Here is a 16,231-nt window from a genome sequence, read left to right as displayed (position 1 = left end):
AGAGCCTTTCATCCCAAAGGATCCCAAGCTCTTTGCAAATGTAACTGATGTATAAATTATACATAGCGATCTCTTTGGCTTGTTTGGAATTGCAGCCACTTCAGCGTGAAATGTGGCAGTGGTTTAACAGAAATAGGGCTTGTCTGCATGGGCAAAGCTGCGGCATAATAAGATATTTTTCTATAGCTATTCTGGAGTAGCTCCCCATATGGACACACTATTCTGAAATAAAAGTGAGTATAGGCTAAGGATTATAATGAAGGTCCATCCCCTCCCTCCACCCCCCATTTTGTGGAGTTAGGGTGGTCTCTGAGCACACCTACCAGTCGAGCCCCACTCATGACTTAGATGTCTGAATACCTATCTTTTCCCCAGTTCAGGAATTGCACCATAGGTGCCGACTTCCCCTCTGCCCGGTGGGTGCTCGACCTCCCCCGCCCTGGCCCCACCGCTGCACCACCCCTGCACGGCTCTCGCCCCACCCCCATTCCACCCCTTCCCCAAAGTCCCCACCCCATCCTGCCTTTTCCCACCCCAGCCCTGCCCCCTTCCTGCCCCCATTCAACCACTTCCCCCAAGTCCCCGCCCCTGCCCCGCCTCTTGTCCGCCTCCTCTCCTGAGCGCGTCACGTCCCCGCTCCTCCCCCTCCCTCCCGGAAAGTCCTAAGCACCACCAAACAGCTGTTAGGTGGCGGGGAGGCAGGAAGAGCTGGGGGGTGGGGGTGGGGAGAAGGAAGCGAAGAGGGGAGAGCTTGGCTGCCAGTGGGTGCAGAGCACCCACTAATTTTTCCCCAGCCCCGGAGCACCCACAGAGTCGGCGCCTATGAATTGCACTGGGGTTTAAGTGGGAGATAGGTGCCTGGGCGCGTTGAGTGAAGCAGCAATGCATATGTCAGAGGCAGAAACATAGAAGTTTAGGGAACTTTTACTGCAAAAATTTAGGCATTGAGTGACTTTAGCACCTACAATATAAGCTTAGGCAGCAGCCAAGCAGGAGTTTTGTGGGTTGCAGTGGTGCCTAAAAACAGGACGAAGGGCAGGTCTACACTAACCCCCCAATTCGGACTAAGGTACGCAACTTCAGCTACGTGAATAACGTAGCTGAAGTTCGAAGTACCTTTGTTCATAATTACCTCCATCCAGACGCGGCAGGCAGGCTCCCCCGTCGACTTTGCATACTCCTCTCATCGAGCTGGAGTACCGCAGTTGACGGCAGCACTTCCGGGTTCGACTTATTGCGTCCAGACAAGACGCGATAAGTCAAACCCAGAAGTTCGATTTTCTTGCCGCCGAACTACCGGGTAAGTGTAGACCTACCCTTAGGTGCCTAACTGCCTTTGTGGATCCCACCCAGAGTGTCCACACTGGAAACTATTCTGGAATAACTATAGCCAAATTGCTTATTCCACTGTAGCTATACTGGTCAATTTTCCAATGAAGACAAGCCCTAAGGCAAGAGCTACACAACAATTTACTGCAGTGAACAGAAAATCTTTTTTTGGTTGAATCTACAGGTGAGATTTAGGTGAGTAGAATGTAAATATTGTTTGTTGACAAGTGTTTCTGTAAATATTGTTAGACTGCCATTAAGGGAGTCTCAGGTCCAAAGGCAATCATCCACCTCATTAAAGCCAATGGGTCTGTCCAGCATTCTTTCACGCTCTACAGAAGGAGCAATTAAGCCCCTTTATGTATTGAAAACAGCTGGGGACTGTGGGGCTACTGCTCAAAGCACACCAGCACATGGCAGGTCAGAACTAAGGCTAGGTCTACACTACAGCGGACTTCCGACCTAAGATACGCAACTTCAGCTACGTGAATACCGTAGCTGAAGTTGCGTATTTTAGGTCGGCTTACCTGGCGGTGAAGACGCGGGAAAGTCGACCGCTGCCGCGCTGCCGCCGACTCCGCTACCGCCTCTTGTCGAGGTGGAGTTCCGGAGTCGACGGTAGAGCCATCAGGGATCGATTTTACCGCGTCCTCACGAGACGCGGTAAGTCGATCCCCGATAAACCGATTGCTACCCGCCGGATCGGCGGGTAGTGAAGACGTAGCCTTAGCCATGTGGACTGAGGCGGGTTCCCTGGTTGCAATCAGAGGGACTAGGATATCAATTGTAGGTTGTATGTGTGTTGGAGGCAGAAAGCCCAGAGGAGGAATTGTGAGTTGACCCTGAGAGGAAGCAGAGGGAAAGGGCTTATTGGGCACAGAACTCACTGTACAGGCAGACTTGGGGATCTCTGAGCCAGGAAGCTGCCTGCTATTGTTTGTTTGTGCTCTGTTCAGGGAAAGAGGACTTTGTGTACATTTTCTGTAGATAAATAAGATTACCTCAAGAATATACTTGACTCATATACTTGACTCATATTACTGATTTCTCATCCTAATGGCAACAACTCAGCAAGGCCATAGATCTTTGGCTAATCACTCAGGCTAAAGGGACAACAACATTGAAGTAAAAATCCAGTCAGGACACAGGTAAATATCTCTACACTGATGAATAATGCCATGGGTCTTTAATAATAACAGTTAGTTGTTACTGGGATATCTACCAAAATCCATCAGCCAATCTCACCTTTTAATTTGATGAGAGAGTTTCAGGCTTGACAAAAAAATGAAATAACACTAAAATGAATGAATTTGCACCATGAAAGAGTCCTTGTTTAAAAGTTACATCCAGCTGCCCTTCATTCTTAGATTCATTCTGCATAAAGTTAGCTGCAACAGCTTGCAAATAGCAAGTCTCATTTAACTCTGCATCGAGGATGTTCTGGGTCTTAAAGGCACAATAATCGCTCAAAGTCACCTCAGTTGTTAGATCTCCATACACCACATTGAGGCCCTTTGTTTCACTTCCCTCTTGAAAGGTGATACATTTACCATCTGGAGCAACTGCCATATCAATGACTTAACAAGAAATAAACAGGAAATAATAGGTTAGCTAGCTGTGTCTGACACTCAGGGTTTCTGAGCCTATTTTTGACCCATACTGGTCATGTATTTCTTGATATAAGAGCTTTTGTTTACATCATCTTGTGTGGAGAGATAAGCTTCACAGCATCCACAGACGATGAGGCAAAATTCATGAGGAACAGCAACATTTTTTTCAGACATGTACTGGGAAAAGATCTGCAGGATATAAGGAAAGAGGGGCCCACCATTAAGAGGCAAGAAACAGTCCCCTGGAGGACATGGCCTTATCCACCCCTACCCCCCAGAACACTAGTTGGGGGAAGGGGTAGGGTGGATAATGATTAATGGTTTTGCCTTTTATTACTTTCCAGTTGTTAATGGATTTTCCAATCTGTCCATCAACTTCTTTTTTTAAAGGGTCATCATTGTATCTGACCTTGGTGTGGGAAGAGGAGGGGCCTTGAGGCTGTTTTTCTGCACACCACAAGGTTGTATAAGTAGAGCTGAATTAGAGCCAGAGCAGTTTTAATGAAATTGAAGTGTTTATTTACTGTGAAATCATGTGTTGTTAAGGTTTTGTTAGGTATGAGTGCCGAATAGTGTAGTGGATGAATAGATATTGTGTTCTGTCAGTGCAGGTGGTATTGAAGTGTATGAACGTTCATTTAAGTGTTGTGTTGTATAAGGGGCGGATCCAAAGCTTATTGAAGTCATTAGACTCTCTAAATATGCTCTCCCACTGATCTCAATGGAAGGTGTGATTGTCCTGCACAATGACTAAGCTGGCATTTCTGAAAGGTAAAAACTACTGAGACATAATGAGACAGTCTTTGTCTCCTCTTTTTAGATGTCACTACTGATGAGAATCATCCACAACTCCTCCCCCCTTCTATTCTCCTTCAACCTCCCACCATTCTTCCACCCCTTCATACAGACTACAACAGTGATGGAGAAGATGCAGGAAACTATTTTATATGTGGTATCTGCCACTGCGATATCTGAATGCTTCTGACTCTACTAGAGTGTGCCTGACTACTCCAACTCCCCTTTAGTTAAAAGATATTGAAAAAGCTATTTCAAATAGGGTAAGGGGGCAACCTGAAGAAGAAAAATCCTGTTATTTATAAGAGCTTTCTGAAAAAGCTAAACTCACACAGACAACTTAACAAATTTTATTTTACAGCACACACTAGGAAATGAGATTAGATTTTTGTGCTATAATTATTTAAACATTATTGGCTGAATTGAGGCTTGACGCTACATATGGTAGAAAAGATTTGAAGACACACCACCCTAGCAGAGACTGTGGAAGCATGCATCTGACTCCTTGCTAGGCTATGACCCCTTTACTCTGACAAAAGGGGCCATAAAATTGATGGAGCCAGGCCTGGTGAATTCACTTGCCCTAAGGGAAGATCCATGCCTGGAACAGAGGTGTGGTACAGGCTATATGCCACCCTCTTCATGGCCCTAGAGTAGGGCATTTTTCCTGGGGAAAGGGCATATGGCCAGAGCACTACTGTGTTTTTGCTATTTTGGGTGTCAGAATGGCCTTTGGTGTGATACACATTAGGGCAGCTCTGCGGGTGCTAATGTATGCTTAGATAAAACGAGGACGTCTCACAGGTTGCAGCATAAAGGTACCTTTACACCTTCACCTTTTGGGTCCTGTGTCTGACATCTAAGAATCAGAGCAGTTACTTTCAGACAGAGACCAAGCATGGAAAGTTTTGGACCAACAGGAGAACCATTCAGAAAGCTATGAGTGACTGATAACAAGAATCAAAGGGGTAGCCGTGTTAGTCGGGATCTGTAAAAGCAGCAAAAGGGTAAAACAACATTTATAGACTAACAGAAGAGGTTAGAGGTTGATAACAAGAAGAGGGCTTATAAGGAAAACTCTTTTGCATCCTTAACTATATTGGTTGCTAGCAGCCTCAAAAATAGTTTGTGAAGCATCCTGGGATCCTGTGGGATGAAAAGTACTATATAAATGTAAAAATGGGGGCTTGTTGGTCTAGGCGTATGATTCTCGCTTAGGGTGCGAGAGGTCCCGGGTTCAAATCCTGGACAAGCCCTCCCTCAGGGTGCGTTTCCTGCCCTACCTTCACCTTCCCAGGCTCTTTCTGGGCTTGCTTTGGGGGGAGGGATAGCTCACTGGTTTGAGCATTGGCCTGCTAAACCCAGGGTTGTGAGTTCAATCCTTGAGGGGGCCACTTAGGGATCTGGGGCAAAATCAGTACTTAGTCCTGCTAGTGAAGGCAGGGGGCTGGACTCGATGACCTTTCAAGGTCCCTTCCAGTTCTAGGAGATAGGATAGGATATTATTAATTCTAAAAGTCTTATTGGCTTCTTTTAAGTGGCAAGTTTAGAGAGGTAATATCTTTTATTGGACCAACTTCTGTTGGTGGAAGAGACAAGCTTTCCAGCTACACCGAACTCTTTTTCAGGTCTTTTGTGTCAGGGTCGAGCTCTGTGTAGCTGGAAAACTTATCACTTTCACCAGCAGAAGTTGGTCTAATAAAAGATATTACCTCACCCACCTTGTCTCTCTAATGTCTTGCGACCAGCGCAGCTACAACAACACTGCAAACAACTTTAGGGGAAGTCAGTTAAATCCAAACACTTCAGGGTTTCATCTAAAAGTGGACCTTTTGGTTTATTTGTTGGGAATATATTTTAATTTGCTCTTTCTGCAATTAAACAACTGCTTCGCAATCTGAATTAACAGAGGCCAGTTAGCAAAACTACAGCTTCTGGCAGGTACTTAGTCATGCAGGTTTGGATAGCCAAATGTTTGTTCCAGCATTTCATCTGCATATATCTTCTTCCTTTCTAAGTATTCCTTATGAATACTCTTTTGTTGTGTTTTATAAAGACTAATGTTTGGCCGCACAGGAAGAGCGTTTCACCATTAATCTGCATGCAAAATAAGATTCAGTCCCCAGTTTCACAAATAGCTATGAACATGACCTGGGAAACTCACCTCCTATAGAAGAAAGATGTGATTTGGTTCCTGTCATAGTTCCATCCATGGTCTGTCTTTTAAAAAGAGAAGCTGGAATTATGTGATGGATTTATTATATGTTTCACTGTCTGGGAACTTTTTTTTCAAACGAATGACTGGTTTATTTAATGGCACATATGCACCACCTTCAGGTAAGAACTAGTACTCCTCTAATAATGTAAAAATATTGGTGATGCTATTAGTTTGTTGCTTACAGGCATGTAATTGGTGTATAATTAACTATCTCTATTGCTCTAATTTGCAGTGGGTCTTTTAGCCCTGTCCCCTTTAAATTTTTCCTTTGATTCAAGAAGGCAACATCTTTGTTTATGGAAACTCAGTATTAATAGGATTATAAGAATTTTGTATTTGAAAACTGAAGCTATGCGCAAAGCTCTCCTGCGTAAAACAACATTTATTTTTCACATAATTCCTCTTTATGTAAAATTCATTTAATATGTCAGTGAATTTAATTGTGGTTAATTAAATCAAAATACTGACATGAAATGTTTACTTTGTTACCCATGCTATACTTGGATCTTTGTTCTATCGAAGGGTTCTTCTGGAGTAGATATATATATTTGGAGGTCACATGGTGCTAAGGTATTAGAGAAGAATGTTAGAAGAAGGGGCCCCTTGCTGACTTTTTCCATATTAGGAAGGTAGAGCTCAGAAAATCATGATTCATCTGCTCTTCTAATATGGAAAATTCCAGCCAGGGGCTGGGAAGAGTAGGACAGTCCCTTTATAAAAAAGTGTTTGCGCTAACCAATCTAAAATGGCATCCAAGTTTGAAAAAAGGGATAGGTTGTTCAGATAGGATTAGAGCTGCTATGTCCACAACTTTGTATTAGTCCAGGCCAATCATATAAAGTTTCATTTGGGGGAATATTTTTGGAGATTTGAATGTTGACTAAACAGGTAAGTCCTCTGTGGGGACCATCACCTTGTTGTAGTGAAGGGGCTTGCATGTTCCAATGATCCTCGGAGCTAAGTTATCAGGAGCTTCATGTTCCTGGTAGGGTCTCCCAAGGTGAACAGGTCTGAGGGGAGGTCCCAGACAAAGCTCGGTCCAATCCCCCAAGTCCTCAACGGTGGATCAGGTGGAAGAGGGTTCTCGGATCTCAATGGCTGTGAAAGCGGATGAAGGCTGCAGCAAGTGGAGATCTCCAGTCATCTTAAACTTTCCTTGCCACTGGGCCTCAGACCTCCAACTTGTCATGACCGTGTGGTCACTGTAGGCGCACCAGCTTCCCCACGTTAAAAGAAATCACGTGCAGGCATCTACCACCAGAAATAACATCTTTCCAACCTTTTAAGCCCTGTGGCGATGGACTAGTGGTGATGGGGACAGGATTAGTGAATCTGGCAGTCCCTAGCCATGAATCCTCATGTAGGTGGCAGTAGTTAGATGGTTGTCTGGCACCTGGACTGAGACAGAGGTGCAATTTGGCAGCTACTATTGCAACTGAGCAGTCCTCTTTAGGGTACCCTCTGCTCACCCCGCATGGGGAGAGGTGCCTGAAACCTAGGCTGTCTCATAAACTCCTGGATGGATTACCACATCCAGTGGGATCACTCTGCCTGTGGTCGAAGCTATAAAAAGACAGTGACTTTTGCTACATGGAATGTTCACATCCTGATGGAGAACAAAGATAATGTATGGCCAGAAAGAAGAACTGCTATCGTCACCAGGGAACTTGTGAGATGTAACATTGACGTCGCTGCCGAGTGAGACAAAGTGCCCAGATGAAGGTCAACTGAGAGAAGTTGGAGGCTACACCTTTTTTTGGAAAGGAAAATCTGCAGAGGACAGGCTCATTCATGGTGTTGGTTTTGCAATTAGGAATAAATTTGTCAGTCAGCTTACAGAATTTCCTGTAGGAATCAATGAATGTCTTATGTCTCTTCGTCTTGAGCTCAGCAACAACCAGTCTGCTGCTGTCATCAGTGTGTATGCCCCAATGCTTGATTCTATCAAGGATATCAAGGAACAATTCTATACAGATCTTGACAGAGTCTTGAACAACATTCCCAAGGAGGACAAGATCATTCTCCTCAGAGATTTTAACGCTAGAGTTGGGCAGGAGTCAGATCTCTGGAATGGCACTATTGGAAAAGGAGTAGGAAAGGCTAACTCCAGTGGCATCCTCCTCCTGAGCAAATGCATAGAACATGGCCTGGTCATCGCAAACACCCTCTTTACACAAAGTGAGACGTAAAAGACCACCTGAAGACACCCTCACTCCAGGCATTGACTTCTTGACTATGTTATTGTTAGAGCTTGAGATCGGAAGGATGTCCACATCACAAGGGCCATGCATGGAACCGATGACTGTTGGCCAGACCATCGCCTTGTTAGATCAATCATGAATTTCCAGATCACCTCAAGGCATTGCGAGCAGGCAAAATCAGTGCAAAAGAAATTCAATGTCAAGTCCCTTGAAGATATAGTGACTTGGGAGAAACTTCAGCGTGTCTCCAAGAGAAGTTTGCCTCTATGCCTACAGCTGATGATGCTGATAATTTCTGAAAGAGATTAAAAAGTGCCATTCTCTCAGCATGTGCCGAGTCCATTGTCTGTCACCCACCATCACCAAGATTGGTTTGATGAGAACGATGCTGAGATTCAGGGCCTGCTTGACCAGAAAAGATAAGCTCATTGCATGTGGCAAAACGACATATCACACCAGCAGAAGAAAGAGTCATACAAGCAACTCAAGGCTGAAGCCCAAAGGAAAATCCATGACATCAAAAATAAGTGGTGGCAAGAAAAGGCCAAGGAGATTGAGCTTTATGCTGATAAACATGACATGAGGAGTTTCTTTCAGGCAATAAGGGCCATTTACGGTCCGTGCTCCCATGGACCCACACCACTCTGAGCCCAAGACAGGTCAACGTATTTTAAGGACAGCAAAGTCATCAAAGCCAGCTGGAAGGAGCATTTGGAGTTACTCCTGAGCCATGAGTCAACTGTCTCTGATGCCACTATCGAGTCTATACCTCAACGACATTGAAAAGAATCTCTTGCTGACCCCACGCCACCCTCAAAGAAGTAACACGAGCCATTATGCAAATTAAGAACAATAAGGCAGCAGGGCCAGATGGCATACCAGCTGAAGTCTACAAGTTTGGAGGTGAAGAACTGGTAGGGAAGCTCCACAAACTTTTTCTTCATATCTGGTTATAATGAGAAGATTCCAGAAGACTTGAGAAATGCTAACATTGTTACAATCTTTAAGGAAGGAGATAAGTGAGAGTGTGGAAACAGCAAGGCAATGCCTCAATCTACAGCAGGGAAAATTCTTGCCCGTATCCTCTTAAACTGATTACTTCTCCTTGCTGAGGAAATATTGCCACTTTTTCCCACTGAGGGAACATTTGACAACATGGCAGCTCCTAAGAAAGCGAAGCTAGATGTCCGATCATTTCAGCCTGCTTGGACAGACGCATTTGGATTTAGTGAAAAGAAGGACCATGCTATTTGTGCTTTCTGTTATGAAAGTGTTGTTTGTCGCACATCAAGTGTTCGACATTTTGAAACGAAGCACGAGAAAACCTTTCTTGATGAAGCAGACAAGACTGAATCAATCAAAAAGGCAGTAGCAGCCCATGAGAAACAAAGCAGTGTTTTTAAAAGCTTAAGTGTAAGTAAAAATCAAGCTACAGAAGGAAGTTACAAGATTGCACAATGCATTGCAAAAAAACGGAAAGCCATTTACAGATGGGGAATATATAAAAAGTTTTTCTCAGCAGTTCGGAGATTTTGTTCAATGATTTGCCAAATAAAGATACAATCGTATCTAGAATAAAAGAACTGCCCATCTCTGCCAGAACAGTTAAGAGACGCATAAGTGAAATGGCAGAAAACATTAAGGAAAAGCAGACAACTGCATTGAAAGACACAGCAGTGTTTAGTATTGCAGTTGATGAGAGCGTGGATATAAACGATGTTCCACGTTTGGCAGTTGTTGCAAGATATTGTGCTTCCGATGAAATCCAAGAGGAACTTTGTTGCCTAAAACCCCTGCATGGCACAACAAAGGGGGAAAGATATACTGGAAAGTTTTGTAAACCATTTTGAAGAACGAGGAGTTGACATCAGAAACATATTTTGTGTGACAACAGATGGTGCTCCTGCCATGGTCGGAAAACAGAAGGGATTTGTAAAGTTACTTGAAGATCAAATTGGCCGTCCGACAGTCAAATTTCACTGTATCATCCATCAAGAAAACCTGTGTGCTAAAATTTCTAATTCAGAGCTTAATAATGTGATGAATACAGTGGTGCGAATTGTGAATTTCCTTGTTGCTGATCTGCTTTGACTCACAGACAGTTTCAAGCACTGCTAGAAGAGATGGACAGTGCTTGTAACGACATCCCACTTCACAGCAACATTCGGTGGCTAAGTTGTGGCAAGGTTTTGGTGCGCTTTGTAAACTGTTTTGATGCAATCAAGGCCTTTTTGTCAGAAAAAGAACAAAACTACTCCGAACTGGATGATGACAAATGGCTATGTAAGCTCATGTTTCTAACTGATATCACCGCTCACCTAAACGAACTCAACCTCTGTCTCCAGGGTGCAGGGCAAACCGTTCTGGATCTTTATGAAGCCTGGAAAGCATTTGTTGGGAAACTAGCAGTTTTTTCCAGGGATATTCAAACTTCTACTTTCCGCTACTTCCAACTCATAAAAGAGCTATTGACACGTTGCACTGTCAATGTTGATGAGATTGGAAAGTACATGCAAGAACTGGAATCAGAATTTTCTGACAGATTTCAAGATTTCCAGCGATTTGGCCCAATGCTTTCTTTTCTAAATAAACCTCAAAAGTTCAACAAAAGCGACTTGGATTTGTCTGTATTTCAGTGGATGGGTGTTGAAGATTTCGAAATGCAACTCATTCAGTTAAAAAGCTCAGAATTGTGGACATCAAAGTTTGTGGATCTGCAGAGCGCACTTGAAGTTATCAAGAGAGATCATGGGGCCTCTATTCTGACCTGCTGGATGTCCCTGCCAGTGAAATTTAACTGTTTGAAGAAAATTGCAATTGCAAAGCTTTCAGCATTTGGATCCACATACCTGTGTGAACAGGTATTTTCACACATGAAATCTGTCTTCTGTCCCTCTGGGAGCCGGTTAACAACTGATCACTCAGGAGCCTGTGTGCAGCTTAAAGTATCCAAATACGTGCCAGACATTGGAAAACTCAGCAAGGAAAAGCAAGGGCAAGGATCACACTAAACTGATAAGATCTGCCTTTTAATTTAATTTTAAATAAAGCTTCTGAAACATTTTGAAAACCTTGTTTACTTTACATATAACAGTAGTTTGGTTATATAATACATAGACTTATAGAGAGACCTTCTAAAAAACATTAAAATGTATTACTGGCACGTGAAGCCTTAAATTAGAGTGTATAAATGAAGACTCGGCACACCACTTCTGAAAGGTTGCCGACCCCCGATTTAGATGATAGACAGTGATCTCAGCACACTGTTGTCAAGTTTTTTGTAAACATCATGGCAGAAGTTTCAAGGAAGCATATGAAGGAGGACAATGAGGTAGCTTTGTGGATGTTTATGGGAAGCTTCTCTCAAGCATGAGGGACAGAATGAGGGAAAGCACGAAGGTGCTTATTTGAAAATTTTATCAAGTGGATGATGAAGCCTTGTATTATTGGCTGACTGGAGGTGGGAGTCAACATCCCCATAGTGAATAAGAGATTATCAGTAAGGTGGGGATAGGCCATGAAAAGTTTTGAAAGTGAAGATGAGTAGCTCACATTTGATGTAACGGAGAAAGGGAGGATGGAGGGGATGCAAAGAGAAGGGTGACTTGGTCAAAGTGACAGGCTAGGAAAATTATCTTTGTAGGATAGTGGTGTGTGTGTGTGTGTGAGAGAGAGAGAGAAATGATTCACCAGGATACACAATAACAAGTCTATTGAGGATACAGTGGTCATACGTCAAATCTTACCGTGAAGGTTATGAACTAGATTTTGTTTGCTTTTAAGATGGCATATGAATGTGAGCCACTTTTGAACTGAAATAACAGAAGAGGACAAATTCTGGAGAATCCCTTGACAATTCTTGCAGATGCAGACAGATTTCATATTTGAACATATCTGACCTAACATCCAGTGACAACCCATTGAAACATTTTAAAAGGAGCTAAAATTCCAAACTGAAGACCTCTGCATGCAATTCAAAATATTTTACAAAGTTAGATCTGAATCTATAAATTTGGTGATAATTAATTGTTGAATATAGTTTTCTAAGAATGTTAAAGAAACATAAATATGAAAAAATAGTGCTAGATCAATGTAGCATTTATTTAAGGAAAATCTGTAGATTAAAGTGAATGCTACAGATTGGCTGGGTCCATTCTGATCCCTCCAATGAGAACAAGATTGAGCCTTATATGGAAATACCTAGTTTATATGCAGAAAGTGTACAGTTTAATGCATTGCTGTTAATCTTTTAAATTGGGCCCTGTTTAAAAACTTCAATTTGTTTAATAATTACTGAACTTTTCATTTCTTAAAGTTTGATTTCTTTACTGTGGTTCAAGGGAAATAATTCTTTATGCATTAACTGCACTGTAATAAAATAGTATTTATTAACTGTTGTAACTATTACTTAGGCATCTCTCCATCACATAGTTCATCCTTTTAGCTACATCAGGCCACTAGCCAATGATTTGAAGAAAATTAAAGCTCCCCAGAACTGTTAGCTACACAAGTATCTACATTCATGATCATGTGCAAAAGCTTACAGTCTCAGGGTTCAGGGACACTGCTGAGTGGGAAAGCTAGCTGACGTGCAAGGTGAGGGAATGGTTTTGTCTCCTTGATAGTCTTTGTACTTTGTTTGCTTTATTGCTGCTTCCCGTTCTTTTTGCCTTTAAGTAAACATCACCCCATAGTACTTCGCATACATGTTGTATATATTGTGACTGGTTCATATGACTCCTCTGATACATACTGAATGTATTCTCCTACGTTAGGTCATGTCCATGAGAGTGGGAAGGACTGTACTAAAAACACCACTAATTGATGATATCAGAACCTGTTACCACTGAACAAATGTTACCACTACGTCAATACCATACCATCTAAAATACCCATGTTCCTCATACAGGCACCACTGAGTGGGATAAAAGTTACAGCTATGACAGAGGTCTCTTGGGTATGTAAGTAGTTGCACTCACTTTTGTAGCACCCTGTGGCATTAGAGGATGGCTTTGCAGGAGACTTGATCTCTAATGTTCCCTATTGATCACTTCTTTGGCCCTGTCATGGCCTATCTCCGTCTGGGTCTTTTGTGGCCCAGCTCTCTAGCCAGGTTCCCTAAATTCAGTCCCCTTCTGTGGTACCAAAAGTCCAAATGTAAATCCAAATAAATAGTCAAACCAATAATTCTTCTGGCCCTCTTGGGCTATGCTGAAGTTCTCTGTTCTTTCTCCTTACTTCTGGACCCTGCAGTTTTCCTGTGCTGCTGCTTCTCAGCAAGTTTCTCTTCTACCTCTCCTCTCCTCCCCTCCCCCAGACAAAAGCAGCTTCCCTTAGGGCCTGTGAGAAAGTAGGGAGATCCCAATCTCAGGGCCCCCCACAGGAGCCTGATCTGCGCCCTGTGGTTCTTTCCAGCCTGTCTTTATCAGGCCCCTTTGCCAGAGGGCAGGAAGTCCCTTTGCTTCTCTCTCCCAGGTCTCCTCCTGCTCCTGAGTGAGTTCTTGCTCCTCTCTATGTAGCTTATCCTGACCCCGCCACAGCTGGGATCACTAATTGCAATTGAGTCCATATCAGGATCTACTGGGTTATAACTGCTAGGTCACAGGCAAAGCTGAGTCTGACTCCCCTTAAAGGACCAGCCAGCCTGTGACAGGTACGAACATGTTTATAAATAATATGTCAGCACCCAAAAGACATTTTGTTTATTTTTATATCTACAAAATCAGAAGTAAACAAAGCAGTGCCAAAAACTGACTGAGGTGCTGCACAGTTCTGCTTGGGGCTGATAATTATTTGATGGCATAAAACAAGGCTGATCTGAGGATTTTGGAAGAAAAAAGAAGTGATCCCACCAACATTCACAGAGTCAGTAACCTTCACATTTCCTTGCAGTTAGATATATTCAGCCGGGGAAGTGATAGGCATGCCATGTTATTTACAAAGATTGTAAATTGGACAGAGCGAGAGCGTATATTTGTATACTATATATTCTGTGAAATGTCAAGCATCTTTAAGGGCACTACGAAATAAACTATAATTATTTTTATAATGAAAATGCTGTGCTCTGCATGGCACGGGCTTTGAAGTATGGACAAGGACAGTGCAGTTGGCAGGACAAAACAGACTTTAAAAATTACATCAAACAGCTACGCAACAGGGAGTAGTTTTAAAAGGCATCAGCCATGAAAGAATTGGGCAGCTGAGCAGCCTGCTTCAAGATTACACTGCTAGAGAATATTGTTTTAGAAAGCTTTCAGTTTGTTTTTCAGATTTGCTTGCAAAGAGCAGATGTTTTAAATTACTGGATGCTGTTTATTCAGTTAATGTTTTGCAGGTGGTAGTAGTTCAGCAGATTTTGAAGGAAGTGGGTCTGCAAAGAGTAAAAGAACCTTCTTTTCTCTGGTACACTATTCTCTTCAGTAGATATTGTCCTCTCAGAAATATTATTAAAAGATTCTAGATCAATGTAAAAAGCAACAGAGGGTCCTGTGGCACCTTTAAGACTAACAGAAGTATTGGGAGCATAAGCTTTCGTGGGTAAGAACCTCACTTCTTCAGATGCAAGGGATCAGTGTAGAAATTAATTGTATCAGACACTTCTATATTATATAGAGTTATATATTGATAAAGTATCATGCAATGTAAGAAAGTAAGGTGACTTCCCAAAGGGACTTACACTCTAATTTAGACAGACAAATCAATGGCTAATAACAGATCAGGGTGGGAATTGAGTAATGATGTGGGGGAGGCTGCAATGACCGGGCTGTGGACAGTCAGGTCTACTGGTTAGATCCAAGGATCAAAACCAAAAATAGTGCAGTGCCAAGCCAGAGGTCAGAGCCAGAGCGATGGGTAAGGCGGAGGAGCAGGGATCTGGAGCAGGGTAGGACAGCAGGAAGTAGGAGTAGATTGGAGTCTGGAATAGGAGGACAGGAACCAGGAGCAGGCAGGAATGCCAGGCTTAGGAGTCAGGTAAGCAGAGGGGGACCATAGTAGCAGCCAGCCAGGGATTCCTCTTGCTCAGGCAACTTCTTGTTTCTTCCTGGTTTATATAGAGTCCCTCAGCCGATTGGGGGGCTGGATGTTTCCCTCAATGTGGAGCTTTGGGGGCTGGGTCCTCTGCAAGCTAACCCTTCTCCAGATCCTTCCTTGATTACTCAGGTGAGCTGCTGGGTTGTGTAAGCACTGCCTTGGGTTCAAGGCCTGTGATCCCTCACATCAGTAAATCATGCCATACCACCTCTAGTCACAAAAAGGTGACACTAAACACCATCTGTAGGGTTTTTCATATACAGGGTTAATGGGAATCAGAAACAGGAATATGATGCAATTACTACCCATCCTCCCCATAAGACTTGGAGAATCATCTTAGTGGTATGTGAGAGCCAGATTTTTTTAAAGTATGTAGTCACTTAGCAGTATTGCCAACCCCAGATGTTCAAAATCATGAGTCAGGCTCCCCAGAAATCATGAGATTGGCTTTAAAATCATGAAATTATGTAAAATTAATAGATGTGGTGTTCTTTTTATTTGCCTTCTGCTTTTTGAGTCTTTAGGGTGCACTGGGGTCACATTTTGAAGCTTTCTCCACAGCCACGAGCAGGGCCGGCTCCAGGCACCAGCTGAGCAAGCAGGTGCTTGGGGCGGCCAAGGGGAAGGGGCGGCACTTCGGGCTCTTTGGCGGAGGGTCCCTGTCCCTCTCTGAGGGAAGGACCTGCCGCCAAATTGCTGCCGAAGAAGAAAGCGGCACGGTGGAGCTGCCACCGATCGCGATTGCGACTTTTTTTTTTTTCCCTGCCGCTTGGGGCGGCGAAAACCCTGGAGCCGGCCCTGGCCACGAGGACTAGAAACTGACTTTTTCTTTAAGAATGAAGGCTGAAATCATCGCATATCCACTTGACTGACTCCCGGACCTGGGGCTTTAGGGAAAACGATAATTATCATGAGACTCATGACAAAATCATAAGAGTTGGCAACACTGACTTAGAGATGCAGATAGGTGCCTATCTGGATTTACAAAAGTGCCAAAACAGCTTAGGTGCTAAGTCTCATTGGGCAGCACAATAGTCCACTGCAGA

The 16,231-nt window shown here is 43.3% G+C and overlaps 1 non-coding gene across 1 annotated transcript; it reads left to right on the top strand.

Annotated features, from left to right (window-relative positions):
• Positions 1–4,918: 4,918 nt before the first annotated feature.
• On the top strand, positions 4,919–4,990 carry TRNAP-AGG. The gene has a single exon. It is a non-coding gene; the product is annotated as a tRNA-Pro (tRNA).
• The last annotated feature ends 11,241 nt before the right edge of the window (positions 4,991–16,231 follow it).

This window comes from Terrapene carolina, unplaced genomic scaffold (assembly GCF_002925995.2).
Source record: "Terrapene carolina triunguis isolate 2854851 unplaced genomic scaffold, T_m_triunguis-2.0 Scaffold69, whole genome shotgun sequence".
Classification (NCBI taxonomy): domain Eukaryota; kingdom Metazoa; phylum Chordata; order Testudines; family Emydidae; genus Terrapene; species Terrapene triunguis.
This window is presented reverse-complemented; position numbering and strand designations above follow the sequence as displayed.